Consider the following 17,807-nt stretch of genomic DNA (forward strand, 5'->3'; position numbering starts at 1 on the left):
TCTCTTTCGCGGTGACTCAGGAGCCTTGGGCAGGGGTTGCAGTGATTAATGGTTTGGTAGCACGCTTTGCAAAGACTCCTTTGCTCTGATGTCCTGGCCAAATTCTTTCCTGGAAAATTGAATGGGATGCATTTCCCCAGCAATTCCAGATGCGCAGAGCATTCCTTGCTGCTCACTGTCGTAGACTGTCGGCTAGTCAAGGTATGCTGTCTTTTCTGTGATCAGCTAAAGGATTCCCTGAATATATCAACTATAATAATAACAACGTTTAGAGACAGTAATGGAAAGGAAGCTTGGTTTGCTACTGTATAGTAGTACCATACTCAACATCCTTTGATAAAGAAAATGTTGTACTTATTAGTTACTGAAAGATAGTCTCACTCCTGTCTTCATTTGCAAAAGAAGCATGCCGTAGAGAGCATATTGCAGTTCCTCATAATGAGTGAAAAAATTGTGGGATCTGATCTTTCTCGTAAGCACAGTTTTTACAGGAAAGCTCTATTTTCAAGAAAGAAGTAATAAACACACAACTCATTGAATCTCAGATGAAAACTGAGCCAAAAGAACTATCTTTCCTTCTTTGACTGTGTTCTGTGCTCAGAGAGGGCTGAAGTTGGGCTTCATCCAAATGGCAGTCGAGTGATCAGAAAGTGGGATCGGTGAGTGATGGGGCAGAGGGTGCCCGAGCATGGGTGTAGCGTAACGCACAAGTGCAATGCAAACACTCTCATCAAGCTCTTGCACTTGGAGGTAAACTTCAGATAGCGTGTTGACAGCATCAGTCAAAGAAAAATAAAATTGCTGAGGGGTTGTGAAAGGCGCTCTCTGTTGAAATGAAACGGTGTATATAACCTCTGCTTTCTGTGTGCAGTTGCAGTGATACAAGATGGAAGGGATGCATGATAATACCAAAATAAAATCCCAGCAACTCTGGTCACAGCAGTAATGATACTGAAAACCAGTAGCTTAATATGGTTCATTACTATAGTGATTTTACTTCTAAGGTTATAGTTCAAATCCTCCTCTTTCTCATGAGCAAGTTGCATTGCCTGTTGGTTCAGGTGAGGTTATATGCAGCAGAAGCTCTGGTTCAGCTACTGAGTTGTGTGAATTTAAGCTACTTAACAAAATAAAAGTATGTTGTAGGTTGCCTGCAAATCTGGAAAAAATGGTTATTTGTTGGTTCCAAAGTAACTGGGTTACTGACCAGCGACAGGGTTTTTTGGAATAGGAATGCTCCATATTTCGGTTACTTTAGTACAGCGCCAGGAGATACAGTTGAGCTGTGGCTTTGAGAAACAACCACAGTATAATTTTTTATTATTTTTTTTTTTTCAATTGTGTGACTGCATATTAAACAGACTTCTGCAAGCAACTCTGCTTATTTCAATGGGACAGCTTTGTAATTAGCTCACACTTGTTAAGTAAGGGTCACAGCATTGGACCCTAATTTCTGTCCTTAAACTGCTTTGAGATCTTTGGGGGCTGCATGTGAAATTGTATTGCTACGTATAATTTACAGGGTGTTGTCAGCTGAAAGCTGCTCTGCGTTTCATGCATCAAGCACCATTCAGGCCAGCTGGCAGTTGGCTCAAGATAACAGTACCACGGTAGGAAAGATGATCAGACGTTGCCAAAACTATTAGACGGCACATCTGCCTGCTGTATACCAGGATCAACGCCGTGCTGCTGGTACCGGTCTCATGGGTAGAGATGGAAACATCTTCCCGTGTAGGTAATGTGGGCCACAGCTCTTCAGAGACACAAACTATGGCTTCAGTTGGCATCAGGGTGTTTCCACTATGCTTTGTCTTGTTCAGGCTAGTGTTACTAGTACCAGCAGTAGTGTTTGGTGCTAGATGCACCAAAAATGATCAAGTGTGTGGCAAACCTAAAATGTTGACTTAGTCTGAAGGGCGTTTCCCTGAAAAAACATTTTGACGTTTTGATGGGTTCTGTTCTGCTGTTGGCACTGAGACCAGAGCAAGTGTAAGGCACTGAATGAGAGCTGGTTTTCATAGAGAAAAATAGCTGGTTTCTGCTGCTATGCTGATAATATGAGTTCCCGTTACTGGTTGTTAGAATAATACTGCTGGCAGAGTGAGAGAAATGGAGAGACAAGAGGGATCGTGTTTCATGGGCCATAAACTGGGGCACACTAAAATAATCCTCTCAGATATGGTCAACTGAATATGAATCCGTGTAATCTTGAACACACTCTGCATGAACTCAGAATTAATCATCAGAAAAAATGAACCCATGGACGCAGAGCTAGATGTCAGGAGGAATATTTTGTTCTCATGGTGAAATATTCAAGATCAACTTGCAGCATTGTCCTACAAAGAACGTCATAAAAACTAACCTAAAAGATGTTGTTATGAATTATTTGCTGAGAGCCTGACTATCCCTTGCTCAGTATATTATGATGCCATGTGGCATTTATTTTCCAAAGAGATTAGGAAGTGCAAAGTCCATCATTAAATAAAGCTCAGCTGGAAAACACTGGTGTTTTTTCCCCCTATAGCAGCCTTGGGCCCTCTAAGACTGATATTTAGTAATCCTTTGAATTAATACTTCAAACAATTTGAAAGGTGAACTTCGGTTCTAATACTGACAAGTCTGTGGGTCTGATGTCTACAAGCATGGAAAAAAGAGGTGTCTACTGCTCTGGTGGGGCTCCTCATCCTGCACATAGTCAGTGATGAGCATTGCGGTGATGGTAGGAAAGGCAGCGGTCGTGGTATCCTGAAGTTCATTCCTAAGTTCAGTCAATAATTTGATCAATATACAGGCATGTAATGGGACAAATACATCCTTCTGGGAGGAAGGTGGATTATGCTTCTATTAAAGGTGGGGCAGCAGGGGCACAGACCAGTTGCTTTGCAAGGAAGCCAAGTGAGTGTTTCTTGAGAGAAGCAGTCCCAGTATATCTCAACCGCAAAGAAAATATTTTCAAATAGAGTTTTGATTCCACTTTGGGGGTTTTTTTCTTCAAAAATAAGAGAAGCTTTGGAGTGTTACTGTAGGATTCCCCAACCCTTGGTTCGTTGTGACTTTGAATGCCTGGGACCACTGTACAGATCTCTTGACTTACCCTCTTTCTGGAGCCCCATGATGTACCTCAGAAAGGAATGAGACGCAGAGGGGAAAGTGAGACTTCTTAATGTGCCTCGGGAATTCATGACAGATCTCGAATCTCTCTAGGAATGTTTTTCTTGTTTCACTCCATTGGGAATTGGCTCTGACATAGTAAAAAACATTTTCAGAACAAGTGTCTTTCATTTTCTTGGCCTCTCTATTGCTCTTGTCACTGACCCAAAGCCTTTTGATTTTTTTTTTTCTTTTGACGTTCTTGAGCTAATTGGCCTCAATGAAAAGTGTTTTGTTTCCTGCAGAAACTTGGCTGTGAGAAAAAGCGTGGAGGTTGGGAGAAATCTGGGACAGGCCAGTGCCAAAGGGCTTATATAATAGCCCAGAATAGTCAGCCAAAATATAGTGTGAGAGCTTTATAGGTGGAGTTCGGTGGGATGAAAAGTACTGCAGGGTTTAGTCACAAAAATGCCAATAGGGCTGGCAGTGAATTTCTTATTTCAGTCAAGGATGATCTCTGTTTCTTCCAGTGAAGGGAGCAGATAATTATTGAATCAGGTAATTATTGGCTGAATTCCTGCAAGACTGCATATTCTCTTAGTGCTTTTGCTTATTAACACAGGCCTCTGTTTAGGCAAGAGGATCTCATCTCCTGTTCACATTCTGCTTACCTCTAAATGCATGTGCTAGGTGCTCTGTCATCTTCAAACCAGCTGGAAGTAAGGACCGCAGATTGCGCAGGAGACTCCTTCTAGGCATTTCTCTGTTGATTTCAGCAAGCTTTTGATCAGATGGGACACAAGGGGAAACTTTTAAGTGTTGTAAATAAACAGAAGGAGCTAGGCTGGACAGGTATGTAGCCCCAGAAGTGAATTTGAGTGGTTTGAGTTGAAGACGGAAGGAAGCACAGTTTCCTTGGGTACTTTTCTGTAGCATAAAGCTCTGATCAGCTCCCTTCAATTCAATGGGAGTCTCATTATTGAGACTTTCAGGGAAGAAGATGGGACTCTGTAAAAAGATTTTTTTGGCTCTGCCAAGCACCCATCCGGGCCCACTTCTCCACGATCAGGCAATGAGTTGGCCTTAGCGTGAGCCACTTGTCCATGGATCTGTCCTTAACAGTCAGGGAAGGTTCCAGCACCATGCTCAGGCTTTAAGGTACAGCCCGTAGATCTTGAGGCAAAGAGAGAGGCTGAGGATCGGGAATTCATCTGCATTAACAGAGACCTGGGCTCTGTCTAGAGCAGTGGAAATGATTTATGTCTTGTTTTGTTGGCTGAACCAGATGATTGAAGGACAAGTTATATTGGGTCAATGCTGAACAAAAATGTTTTCATTTACTCACCAAAACAAAAGCCTGGAACAAAATTGAGGCTATGCAAAGTGTTTAATTGTTTAATTTCTTGTCCGTGTTTGTATTCTTTCTGAAATGAAATGTACATATATTACATTGCAGTAAATTATTTCTGAATGCTTTGAAATAAAACTGTAATTTTGTTGTTTTGGAAACAGCAAAAGACAGTATTTCAGTACGCTTAAATTCTTCATTAGTATTCCTCAGCAAATGTAATTTGGGAACTGTTTTGGTTATCCCAAAAATGAATTTTTGGGCAGATCAATTACACAGTGTAAATCATACCCATCCCATGTTCATCCAGTTCCCAGCTCCATCGTGAACTCCCAGTTTAAGCCTGAGACCCATTGATTTGTCTGTAGGACTGGTACATATACACAAGAGGCATAGCTGTACCCTTAGTATAACAGCTGACAGAGATGAGGGAAAGAGAAGATGGGACTGCTCAGTCTGTCCTTAAGGAAGCTTTCCTTTTCTAAAAGAAAATCTTAATTAGGGAGGGGTTTTGGTTCTGTGTTGGTTTGGGTTTTTTTAAATAAAAATTCAGTATTATATCTTCCCTGTTCTTCTAAGTGATTTCTTTGTGTTCTGTCTTTTGTAATCTTTGGGCCAGTTGCAATGATGGTTTAAATCAGTGTGACTCAGCTAACGCTATTTAGCTTCTAACCCATAATGCTTCAAAACACGCGAGCCCTGACTTATCTCAAGCAAATGACGGCTTCCCCTGGAGTCGGCTAAGGCTGCTGGTGTTATTAAAGTTAAGCAGGAGTCTCTGTGTTCTGCTGTGTTCAGGTTTAAACAGTAAGGTGATGACACTTCTCTCTTGCTTTTGTTATTTCTTGGAGTTGTTCTCCTTCCTCTTGGTATGTGTGGTTTAAAAGCAGTCCATCATGTTGCAGACTCTATAAACTGTGGGTTGCTTAATTTGTGTGATTCATAACACAAGAAAAAAAGAACCATCATCATTCTTGGTATTACATCCAGCTCTGTTACCCAGAGCATTGACCTTGACCAGCTAATGATAGGTATTTAATATATGTGCCTGTGTGTATATATAGATATAAATATTCATTATGTGAGGTCTGAGATCATAAGGGAAAGCTGGCAGTGCCAAGTTTTGTTCGATGGTTCAGGCCTCCAGCTGTGCCAAACTCTGGGTTCCCTTAATGTACCATTAAAACAAAACCCAGGCTTTGCTTGAATGTCATCCAGCTTTATTAAGAGAAAGATCAAGCGTAATCTTATTAAGCTTGTCACTCAGAAACCATAAGGGTGCAGCCTTGGTGTGTCTGTTTGGTCCACATGTGCGAACAATTTTGCCTCGTGATACTCGAACAGGGGCTGTTATTCTTTAATGAAGGCTATGAATAACAGAGCTACAAATTGCAATGCAAGCTTGGTGATGTGTGCACACACTCGTGTGTTAAAAGAAAGGGGGCGAAGGCGTAGATTGTTTGCTTGGATTTTAACGTATTCCTCAAGTATGCTTGAACCCACATAACCACAAAGTTTTTCAAAATCTGTTGTGTATATTTTGAGGTTTCTAAACTTCCATAATAACTTACTCAACTTTTGGATGTGACCGTGTGTCAGAGTGGACAGCCATGTCATGGGAAACTAACAGGATCACTGAATCTCTGTCTTTTTGGTTTCACTAGAAGTCTGCTCACTGGGCCAACATTATGAGAGAGATATTCGGATAAATTATGCTTATCTTCATTGTTGTTCCTTTTCCCCAGTGTTCACAGCTGGGCAGCAGGAGATAACAGTGAAAACCACTGGTGTTTATACCAGTGTAAAACCAGAGTAATGCAGTGGTGATTCAAATCAAATATTTCTGCGTGCTTGAAATGTGGATGTATACAGAAAATCTGTGTGTTTATACATTTATACAGAAAAAAACTAAATTGAAATTAGTCAGGATGTTTGGCTGGGAATCTGTGTGGGTGGAATTCACAAAGATAAATAGTAATGAGTGGCATGTAGATATGCCTTTGATAGTCTAATTAGGAATAAATTTGTAATAAAAAGAACTCCGCAGGCATAGCATGTATGAATTAGTACTTCAGCAATGCAGGTTTCCATGGCTTTTGGTCAATTTCAATTTAACACCTGTGAGCAAGGTATCCTTTGAGCACGGGGGTGTGGAGGCTTGATGCAACTGTTTGCATGCACAAAGTAGATTATAAATGGAAGTATTTGCAGGATGGAGCTCATCACTGTGGGGTTGTGACAGGTGGTGTCCAAGAGAGGTGGCATATGAGCTTGGGAGTGACCACTGTATTCATACAGCACCTTTACAGCTGAGAATCTCTAAATACCACAGGACTATTTTCTGTCCTTTTCCCACTACACAGATGGTCTCTTTGACAGATAAGATTTACTGACCATCCTAGTAGAGTCTTTGCCATTGGTGGCTAGCAATCCCCACTCCTTCCACACCGGGACCTTTAGCCAAAGGGCTGTCTGTCCTTCCCAAAGTGTTTTTTTCTTCTGTTTTGGTTTTAAAGAAAGAAAAAATAATAAGGAAAACACACAGCCAAGAAATCTCCTAATGCTTTAAAAATATTGTGGTCAAACTGTCCTATGGAGATCCTTTTTCTAATTTATACCAACATCCTTAGGGTCAAAGCTGATCCTGATTTATGACATTTAGATGGACTAAAATGGGTATTTTCTAGCCCAGTCTTCTATTATTCCATAGCCTTGGGCATGCTTTGTACTTCAAAAGAGACATATCTCCACATGTAGGTACTCCAAATCTCTTCCCACACCGCATGTATCTGAGGGTCTTGCAACACCATATTAAGCAGCTTAACAAATGTCTGCAGCGCGTTCCTGCCTTCCTTCTCTCCTCAGGGGCAATAGTTCGTTGTTTTGACCTGCCTTGTTTTGTGGGTTTGCGTCCTGGTGTTAGAGCAGGCATGAATCAAGCAGCAAGCCTTGAGCCTGGAGTGTAAGGTGGGAAGCAAGTCCCAGTTTACACCTCCCGAAATGCCACAGCAGCACCATCTACACCTGGTGACCCCAGTCTGAAAGGGTTTTGTGGACCCCTGGGGCTTGTTTCTCTGGCTTTCACAGAGGGAAAGACCTCAGCCTCAAAGCACTCCTTGAAAAAGTCCGTTGCCTGCACTGGCGAGGTTCACCATGATGGTGCAAAGGCATCCCTAGCTGAATTAAGAGGCTCAGGAAGGTCTTCTAGGGCAGGTTTCCTCTCTGTAGCTGAGTGGATTTGGAGATGCCTGGTGTAATTCAGAGGAGGCAAATGATCTACATAACACAAAGCTGTTTTCGATGGAGATATTAGCTCAAACCTTGAAAGTCATGCAACTACGCTAAACCGCCCTTTCAGCAGCACCAGCTAAAACCACAGAGCAAAACTAGGTGTAATTGTCCTTGATCGTGGATTAAAAGCAAGCTTGGAAACATGCTTGTTGCAGTGTGCTCCGCTATATGGCAGAAGAGAAAGGGTTGAGTCCAAACTCAAGACCAGGCTGGATGTGTTGTGCGGACCCAGGGGCTCAGCAGGGACACATCTCGGCAAAACCAGAGGCGAGCTAGCAAGAAGGGGGGACGTGCATCTGGGCACGGGCGAGTCGAGGTCCACGAGCTCCATGGAGGACTTGCCCTCAGATGGTGATGGAGACCTCAGCACCATGGAGTTGGTTGCCTCCAGTTGTTCACACGGACAGGGCAGCCTCCAAGTGCCACCGGTACTGTGCTGGTTAACTGAAAGAAAAGGCCATTTCCAGGTTTGGGTGACTTCACCTCACCTTATTCACAGCCTGATTTGTGAGCTTTCTAGTGTGTTTTTCTGCAGCAACAGTGACATCCAGTGGCCAGCTGGATTTTTCTGGGAAAAACATGCACCGTAGACAGTCTTAAGAATGTGAGCTTTTATATTTAGAAAGATACTAAGGAAGCTAGGGTTTGGTTGTCTTGAAGAGTTTCCTTTTTTAAAGAAGTCTGGTAAAATGGCTTCCATTTTCCTATGCCAGCAGGGCACTGCTTGAGAAGCAGGCTAGAAAGCATCAGTACTCTCTGCTCCAGCACAGTTTGTCCTGTGTCCATAAACTTCAGGGGACCAGCAGTTTGCTGAGGAATCACTGTCTTTTGTGCTGTGGCATCACCACGTTTTTCACTTGTGAGACATCCAAATAAACCACCAGAGAGGGGCTTCTGGAAAAGATGAAGAAACCAGTGTAGTCTGTAAAACAGTTGACTGTGAGGTCAAAACCAGAAAGAACAAGCAAGGATCCGTGTCCTGTCAACTGGGAGCTTTGATTTGTGGTTTTCAAACTCATTTTCAAACAGAAAATGACAGCCTGTCTTGTAGTCTTTTGAAGTAATTTCACAGATTTGACAGACATTGCCCCCAACTAACTTTCCTGGCGTGGTTTAATCGCACACTGCAGCAAGATTACAACTTTTTTAATTCAGTTTAGAGCTGTGCTTGTGCAAACCAGAGGAAATGGGTTTTTCAATGAAATGATCAGTGGGCGGGTTCAAAATGAACCCAGGGAAGTGCTGTTTCACACCGTGAATAACTACATTGCAGCCACAGGACACTGTGGAAGCCAAATGCATCCATGAGGCCAAAAAGGGATTAGACAAACTCAGTAGTCTAGCTCTGGAGGTCACTAAACTTCTGATTCCCAAAGCCTGCAATGATATACCAGGGTACTCGCCACTATTTATTTTCTTCAGCAAACTACTAACATCCTCATTACCTGCCAGAAGCCTTTGCCTAAGGCAAAGATGCTGCATTTCATAGTACGGGCTGTGTCCTAAGAAAAGCTGAGGTCCCACAAGATCTGGCCATGCCTCAGAAATGTCTCCACAAGTTCAATGAGGTATTCTGCATGCAAAAAGTTGTTTTGCTGACCAAGGAGCTTTCCAGGGCCCAAAGCTGCCCTGAGCTCAGACTCCATCAAATCATTGTAGGTGTTTTAGTAACATGTTCGCAGTTACCTTCTTTGCAAAGTACAAGCATGGAGCAGGGAGGTACGGAAACAAGTTTTCGCCCCCCTACCCCAACCCTTGCCTGGCTTTGGCAAGCAGGTCCACGTGCATTCCAGACTAGTTCGGGATGGCTCGGGGGATTTGCGATGGGATATGAAACACTTCGCTCGGAGGCTACCTGCCTAGCACCAGCTGTCGGGACTTTAGCGTGGCGGCTGTCCGGGGAGCCCGGCAGTGGCTTAGGTGAAAAGAGTTGATAACTTTGGTTCAGATGGGAGCATGTTGTCTACTTCAGCAAGCTGCAAGCACACTAATGAGGCACCTTGGGCAAAAAAAGAGCCTGCATTTCCTTAGCGATTTCCTCACTGCTTGAAGTGTTGATAACAACTGGCAAACAATATTGTACATAATGACAGTGCATATCGTACCAGACCGTCTGCACTTAGGTGTTCTGATGGTCCTAGCTGGTTGGGCCAGTCTCAGAGATGTCTCAGCACCCTGAGACGACTCTTAGAGATGCTGGGTTTTCTCTAGATTTTCCCCAGACTCATTTCCTTCTCTCCTGCTGCAGTGCTGGGGATCGGTGAAGTTCCCAAGATTTTGTATATTGGCCCTGTCCATTGGAGAGAATCATGAGGGATGCAGAGACATGTTCCCTGCCACACAGCTCCGTGGCTGGCACACACCTTCAGTCACACCTTACAGCACATCTTTGTGTAGAAAGGTGTTCCCAACAACCTGATTCAGTGAGGAGCATGCACCTTAAAAAAAAAAAAAAAAAAAAAAAAAAAAAAAAAAAAAAAAAAAAAAAAAAAAAAATCCCATGTAGTTATGGCATTCTGCTATAGGTAAAACGCCAATAACCATCCTCCATGCAATATCTCAGACTGAGCAAGCCCTGTCTTCACTCACAGTAAAACCTGAGGACAAAACAACAAGCAAACCTTTACTTCAGCCCTACCTGCGTCATTTTCCTCCTACAGATTTCTTGTCCTGGTAAGTTGTTCCAGCTTATACCAGCAAACACAACAAATATATTTTAGAAGATAAACACTTCAAATCTGTAGGCTTTTTTGTTTACCCCCAAGGGACCTTTTCCTTAGCATAGTCAGGAAGGGATTGAATTCATTGTGTCTCAAACATAGTGGCCTGAGGTAATAGGATATTGTGAGCTACTCATCCACTTCCCTCCAACCTTTAAACTTGGATCCTTGATATCCAGTGAGTTATTTCTTTAAGAGTATATACTGAAAGGGTCCTTGGTCTGTTGGATCTTCTCTCTGCGGGAAACTCCTCTAATGCCATGTAAGTAAAGCTAGAACATGAAATAGCCCAAAAGGTCCCATAACCAACTGAAGCACGTTGTCCAGCACAACTCCCCCTCCTTTGCAAACTCTGGCAGGGCAAGAAAGGTGGGAGACAGGGCAGGAGAGGGGAAGGATGAGGAGGAAGGATGGGTCTGTGCAGTGTTCAGGAGCTGCTGGGCAGTGGTAGGGTAGCTTGGTAGGGTAGCTTGGTGGGCCATCGTTCCACGTCTGATAGATGCTGAGGCTAAAGGAGCTATTTAAACTCACGTGGCCAATGGAGAGCGAATTGCGCAGAGGACTTATGTTCTTCCCAGACCTTGTATTTGAGATATTGGAATGTATTGCTCTGTGGAGGTGCCCATCCTCTCCAGTGAGACTAACCAGCTTAGGCTAGTCACTTCATTTTGGAATGACTGAAGCAGCTATGAACCCTGTTGTTGTGTTGGTCTGACACAGCTCAGTCGTTGCTGCGGTCTGACACAGAGGCCAGGGGAGATGCTTGGGAGGTGACGTCACTTGAGTTCTCGCTTGTGTTGGTTTTCTTAACCTAATTGAAACAGCTGGTTTAGACTTGAAGAAAATTAAGCTTTTTGTAAAAAAAGGAAAAAAATTCATTTTACTGTTTTCCACGTATATTTAGGGCAAGTCTGCTACCGAAGGTGTGCAAAGACTTCGAAGATAGCACAGAACTGAGTGGCTGAGCCCACGTGATGGCACTGTGTTGGGTCTGAAAGTGGAGAGTTATGCCAGGATGGCACCAGACCCAAACTGGTAAGCTCAGTCCCCTCTCATGCTGAGCCTGTTGAGGTCTCTGTGCACTGCACCTCAGGCCATTTCCAGAGAAGAATTTCCAGCGTGCGACATTTGGGTGCCTCCAGAGTAGCTCCATGCCCTCAACAGGAGGGATGCTTAGAGGGGCTAAGCAGAGAGGAAGAGCAGAAGGGGAGAAACATGAGGGGAGTTTATTATATTGAGGGGCAGCAAAGAAATAGGCGGCGTCTGTGGGAGTCTGTCTGTCCTTCAGACTGAGATGCTCTGAGTATAGTATTGCACTGCAGATCTCAAAGACACCCCAGGGAAACACAAATCTGTGCTCCATTAGCTGGGTGTCAGTCTGGAATAACCCCCTCAACTTTTGGCCCCTCATCGCTCCATTCTCCCCCCGGCTATGGTGTGGCCTTTCTCCAGAGCCTATTCTGTAAGTGCTCATGGGTGAGAGGGGAGAGGGGTGATTACATTCAAGGAAAGAATGAAGGAGAGCCATGGGAGGATTGCTGGATATTCAAAGTGCTGCACGCTTTGGCCTTTTATGTTTTATGGCTTTGCTTCCCGTGACTGTCCGAAAGTGGCTATGAGTCAGTTCCTCACAACTGCGGAGAATAACAACATCAAACAAGAGAGGGAAAATGATTTCTCCATCTGCCTTGGAGAAGGGGTGGCATGATGTAAGGAGGCTGTGATGTAAGCCTGCTTTACAAGACCATTGCACGTGGCTTGTGCAAAGTATTTTTTAAGGGATGCTTTGAGCTTGGATACTCCTGCCAAACAGGGGAGGAAGAAAGCTCGTTCCCCGCTCCTCCAGCTCTCCTCCCCAGCTTTTTGCATAATGCTGAAATTTCCAAGTGCAAAACCGTGTCCTGCGGCAGAGCAAAAGCCAGCAACCTGGGGTGACAGACTTCTCTGAAAGGTGTATGTATATAAAGTATTTGGGTGCTGTTACTACCCAGGAGTTGCCTCAGGGCACTCTCAGTTAGTTCTGTGCTGTATCTTTGAAGTCACTTTCTCTTTGGAAAGCCCACGTGCAGCTCTTGATTTGAACCTGAATACCAGTCTCTAGGAAGCTTTTGTTATATCTGGTCTGTCTGAGGTGTGGGTGAGGATGCATTTGGGATGCTGATGATACAGACGCTGCACGTCTCATCCTCTGGCATGTTGTATGGCTCCTGTTGTTTTATACTAACTGGGGAGGTGAGGGGACACTGGGAGTCCTTCCAGCGCCTCCCAGAAAATTCCCCTCCTGGATCCCCACAAGCATTAATTTTGTTCATGTTATCAGTTGAATCTAAAAATCAAAATTTTCAGGCAGTCCTAACATCATACTCATTACTAGATGCTGCATATCACCCACCTAATCTGTTACTTGGTGTCATTCTTTATACTCTGGTAAGATACTTCACATTAGAAGGGTATTCAGGCTGGAGGAAACTTTTAGATGCTTTTGCAAGTTGGATCTAGGTGTAAGATCTGTACGCAAATCCAACGTTTGCTCCTTGTCAAAGTGCACTCGAGATACTGATTGAAGGTAATCCCTACCACTAGAGTGAGACCTTAGGAAAGTAAATGGTTTAGAAAGGAAGAGGAGCTATCCTCTGGCAGTGATGGCGGTCTAAATGAGTTGTCATGAGAAAGGGTGAAAGAGCCTCCAATTTTTAAAGGGTGATATTCATTAGCAAAGAATGGCTGGATGCAGGGATAGAAGCAGCTATGATACTGGAGGAGGATTGGAAGGGAATTAAAAATTTGGAGAGTTTATCCACAAAACTGGTTCCCCATCATGGGTCTGGGACATCTGCCATGGCAGGAAACAGTAATGTGGGATGTTATGTGGTTCCTCCCAGTAAATTCATGCTGTTACCAGACACCATTGGGTTAGAGTGAAATGTTTTAATGGAGAAATTAGCAAATTCAGATAAAATTCATTGCCTGAACTGTTTGCTGTAGCTCCTTACTACAGCCTCTTCTTCACACGTTCATCATTCAGTTCCCAAAATAACTCAGTTTGACCATTGTCAGGGTAAGAGAAATGGAGGCACACTTTCAGAGGCAGCAAGAAAAGGAACCAGCAAGTATTTGCCCCAGCTGTGAGTGTGCAGCTTTCGGCATTTGCATTTTTGCCTACCCTAATTCTTGGGAAGCCTAACTACCATAAAAACTCTGGTGGTGCCAAGAGGCTTGAAAATCAACATCGAGAGAGGAGGAGGAATAGAGACTGCCGCCTCCTGATTGCAAAGCAGCCCGAGGTCTAAATGGCAACAAAACGTTATACATAAAGTCTGATTCACTGTGTGGAGAATGTAAAGAATTGAGACCTCCCGACACAGTTTACATTGGCCCTTTTTATGACTAATTGTGCAGAAAATAGCTCTGCTTGTAGTGTGCATGGAAACAGTTCAGGTTTCTGCTGTGTGTCAGCTAATGGGCTAGCAAGGCTTTTTTAGCACAACTTCAAAGGCTCTGGCAATGGAGGTCCTTTGTGAGGGAATTATCTCCTGCTCCTTTGTACCCCTTTATCCTTCTAAGCCGTGGAACAAAGAATTGTGAAACGAAGAGACGAAGTAATTTGTAGGAGATCTCTAGACCTAGATAAAGTACATAACATTTCCTTAAAAAACACTTTTTCTGCTTCTGTCATCAAAACAAGGTTATATTTTTCTGTGTAGGAACACCCAAGTTCATTTAACTTTTGAGGGATGCAACCTTATGCTTAGGTATGCTATTGATGGGGGTCACCAGAATGTCTGAAATGGTAAAGGAGAGCTTTAGTTTCTGTACTCAATTAGAAAATACGTGGCTGTTACTGTTAGAGTTGGCTGAGAAGTGTATTTCTCTCCACTTCAGGATATTCCACTAAGAAAGGAAGAAAATGCATTTTTTCAGCAGTGTGCATGCACATGCTTTAAGGAAACCATGTATTTGTCACCTTTTAGTGAAAAAACAAAGGAGTGGTTTATTTTTTCTTTCTTCTAGTGAAAAATGAAACCTTGTGGAGATAAGGAAATACATTACATGCATCTGCCTTGTGTAGTCCAAAGCACAGTTCTTAATTAAAAATAAAAAAGCAAACCAGAGATGGAAGTTGTTTAATTAATATTAGCAACCATGCTGTATAACGTGTTCGTCCAGTGTCTCCAGATCCTCTCTCTCGAAAAAACAAGACATGAGTGAAAGGAAAATGAAGGCCTCATCAAATTTAATGAAGAAACACCACCCAACTGCAGCGAGCCACACTAGCCACTCTAAAGCTTTTGTGTTCAAACTACGAAATGTCTCTGTGTTTAGCACTGAGTCTTGTCCTCAACCAAATCCCATGAGTATCTTCTTATACCTAGAGGGTGGAAGGACTGCATCCACACCTTTTTTTTGTTTGTTTGTTTTTTAATCTTCAACTGTTAGGAGAGGCTGTACTGCATCTCCATGCTCAAGTATAGACTTTCACTTTAAGTCCCTATCTAGAAAATCTTTTCTCTGCTTTCTCTCCTCTTCCCATACTTGCATGGATTTCCTGAGGCAGTTGGTGTTCTGACCTCTTGGATCCAGTTTTCATCAGCTGTCGAGGTAAATTTGGTTAATACTGCAGGAGCAGTTTATTCAGGTTTAGACTGAAGAGGGAATAGTGATGGAGAAGTAAGAGCCTTCCCCTGTCTCTCTAATCTGTCTGATATGTCACTAGGTGCACTAACTTTTCAATACTTACACTTTTTTTTTTTTTCAATGAAAATTTCCAGGCCAGCCAGAGAAATTTTTAAAAGTTTTTAGCAGAAGCATACACACACACACACACATATATATATAAAAAGTTCATTTTTTTTAATATCTATAAATAAAAATTAAATTCACTGATGTTATAAAAAATCTGGCAATTATTACATATTCTTTTGCATGTATGGGCAGCCAGAGGCAGGGATTTGATGTTTTTCACTGATGCTGAGCTTAATTGTCTCTAATATACAGGTTAAATCGGTTTTCATTACATGCCATAAGCTGTCAAAAGTATTATATTGTTGTCAATATCTAATAAGTGAATGCTTATCTCAAGTTGTATGTGACCAAGAAGAGTAATTTTATGTAAGAAATTTCTCATATAGAAAATTTTCCTGGATTTTAAAACTGGGAAGGATAATTATGATGGACTTAGCAGCAGGAGGCAAGTCAAGACATTTCTTCCAGGAATTCTTTAACCCTGGAAGTACAGCAGTGACACGAGGGTGTTTTCATGTTTCACTTTACCCACCTGCGCTGGACCTCTCAAGCGCCACCTCTTTCCTCAAACCTTCCTCTTCCACAACTCTCTGATCCTGAGGAGCTCCTTGCCATGGGATACCATGGATCACTGTTGGGAAGATGTCTGTGTCGGGTGGGGAGGCTGCTGGTCTGAGCATGCATATTTTCAGTTTTTCCATCACCAAGGTAGAGCGTGACTTCAAGTTGCTTGTAGTGTGCATAATGAGGTGGCCACAACAGCGTTACTGTGATGTAAAATAAACAGATGGATACAAAACCAATCGCAATATGTGAATTCTGACTGAGCAGAGAAGTTAAGACAAGTAGAAGTCAGAGCTGGTCTGTATAGAAATCTTGCAATCGGGTGGAAAGGATGTATTAACAGGGCAAGATGATGGTGAGATGGGTGGTGATTTACCCGGATGTACGTTGGATAATGCAAACAGGGAAATTTTAAGTGGAGTCTAAAGGTAAACCTTTGCAAAGACCTGTTCATGCCATTACCTAGCGGTTGTTAAAGCTTCAGCCTCTGTTGATGTATGTGGAATGGAGGATATCTGGGGGTCAGCTTGAAGTTGGGTTTTGGGGTTGATTTTATTTTATTTTTTTTATTTATTTCCTCTTGGTTGAACTGGGGCATTGAAAATATTTCAGTATGTGTTGAATTGTGGGCTTGAAATAACTATGTTCACACTGAAATTTGTAGTGAAGATTTTCTTTTATTCAGGGATTTGGAGTTTGGTGGGGTTTCTTTAATAGAAGCTGGTATTTCTTCATGTTAGGAAAGGCAAAATTAAAGGAATAAGCCTCGAGCTTGGAGCAGAGGGTAAGGAGATTTGTGGTACAGAAATTCAGCCCCTGGTCTCAGAAGAGCTCCTGGGGACATTCATTCCCCGCTTGGGTGGGTTTTACCTTGGCAGGAACCTTCTCTGTTCCCCGTAATTGCAGTCCAAATCGGACACAAACTCCCAGATGGCTGGACGACAGCTCCCAAGAGAAAGGGCTGTGGCAGAGGACTGAACGGCTCGGGGTGACTTACCCTGTGGAAACACACCTCTCACCACGCTTACGTTTTTCTGCCATCCTGCACAGCAGATCACCAGTCCAACGAGCTAGCAGCTTTCACCATGATTTCCATACAGAGGGCAAGAATGGGAAGTCCAGGAGGTATCGCCTTTTGGTCTTCATCCGTCACCTGAAGGGACTCATTGGCGTTGTTGATGGTCCTACCATTTTGTGGATGAGGAATCAGAGCTGTTGCATAGTTCCTTTTTTTCCTGGGTTTAAAGCAGTTAAAATTGGGTTCTTTTGTACTGCCATCATGTCAAAGATTTGCTGGATTCAGGACGATTGTTTACATTAAGAAATCTCTTGGCATTTAAGACTCCGGTTCAGGCAAAGTAGAGCTTTGTACCATGGACTCAGAAACATCTCTGATTTTGACACCTTTGACTTTGGTTCCTCAGTGTCACTTTGCCAGTGACAGAATGGGGACCTTTGTTTGCCTTGGCCACTGCATAAAAAACCAGGATATGATCAAATCCAGTTAATCACTCACAAATGTCTCGTTTCTTGAATCTCTGAGGGTGTGTAACACATTTTTGGGACTGCTTTCTGCTCCTTTGGCTTTTGTTATAAGTAAGTTAGTCAGGGGAAAATCAAGTTTGAATTTTCTTAAAAGGAAGTGGAGGAATCCTGGAACACACTAGGGCTCTGCAAATGTACGTTTAATCATTTAAAGAAATGTCTTTTGGCTAAAAGCTCTTACTAGTGCTTGCAAGTTGCACTAAAAGCCATACGACTACATCATTCCCACAACTGATGCAAATTAGCGCCCTCATTGGCAGTGTGAGCAGAGAGATGCAGGCTTAGTGAATGCTAGGGACTGAATTACTCTCAAATTCATAGCGACTTTGTGCAGCATGGGTGAAGTGTCCTTGGGGTGACTCTGATGGTTATGCCAGCTCTTTACACAGTGGCATGCGTGGAGAGAAACTCAGGCATGTCCTGCCTGCCTTGGTTTTTTTGAAGCAAAGCATTTGGCTGTGCTGCAGAGTCGGGCAGTTACAAACCTCTCCTGCAAACACTTACGC

At 43.1% G+C, this 17,807-nt stretch overlaps 1 protein-coding gene across 2 annotated transcripts in view; it reads left to right on the forward strand.

The window, feature by feature from the left end:
- TRABD2B (TraB domain containing 2B) overlaps positions 1–17,807 on the forward strand; it is a 298,441-nt gene that overhangs the window by 229,845 nt on the left and 50,789 nt on the right. The gene's annotated exons all lie outside the window — the stretch shown is intronic.

This window comes from Accipiter gentilis, chromosome 8 (genome assembly GCF_929443795.1).
Source record: "Accipiter gentilis chromosome 8, bAccGen1.1, whole genome shotgun sequence".
Classification (NCBI taxonomy): domain Eukaryota; kingdom Metazoa; phylum Chordata; class Aves; order Accipitriformes; family Accipitridae; genus Astur; species Astur gentilis.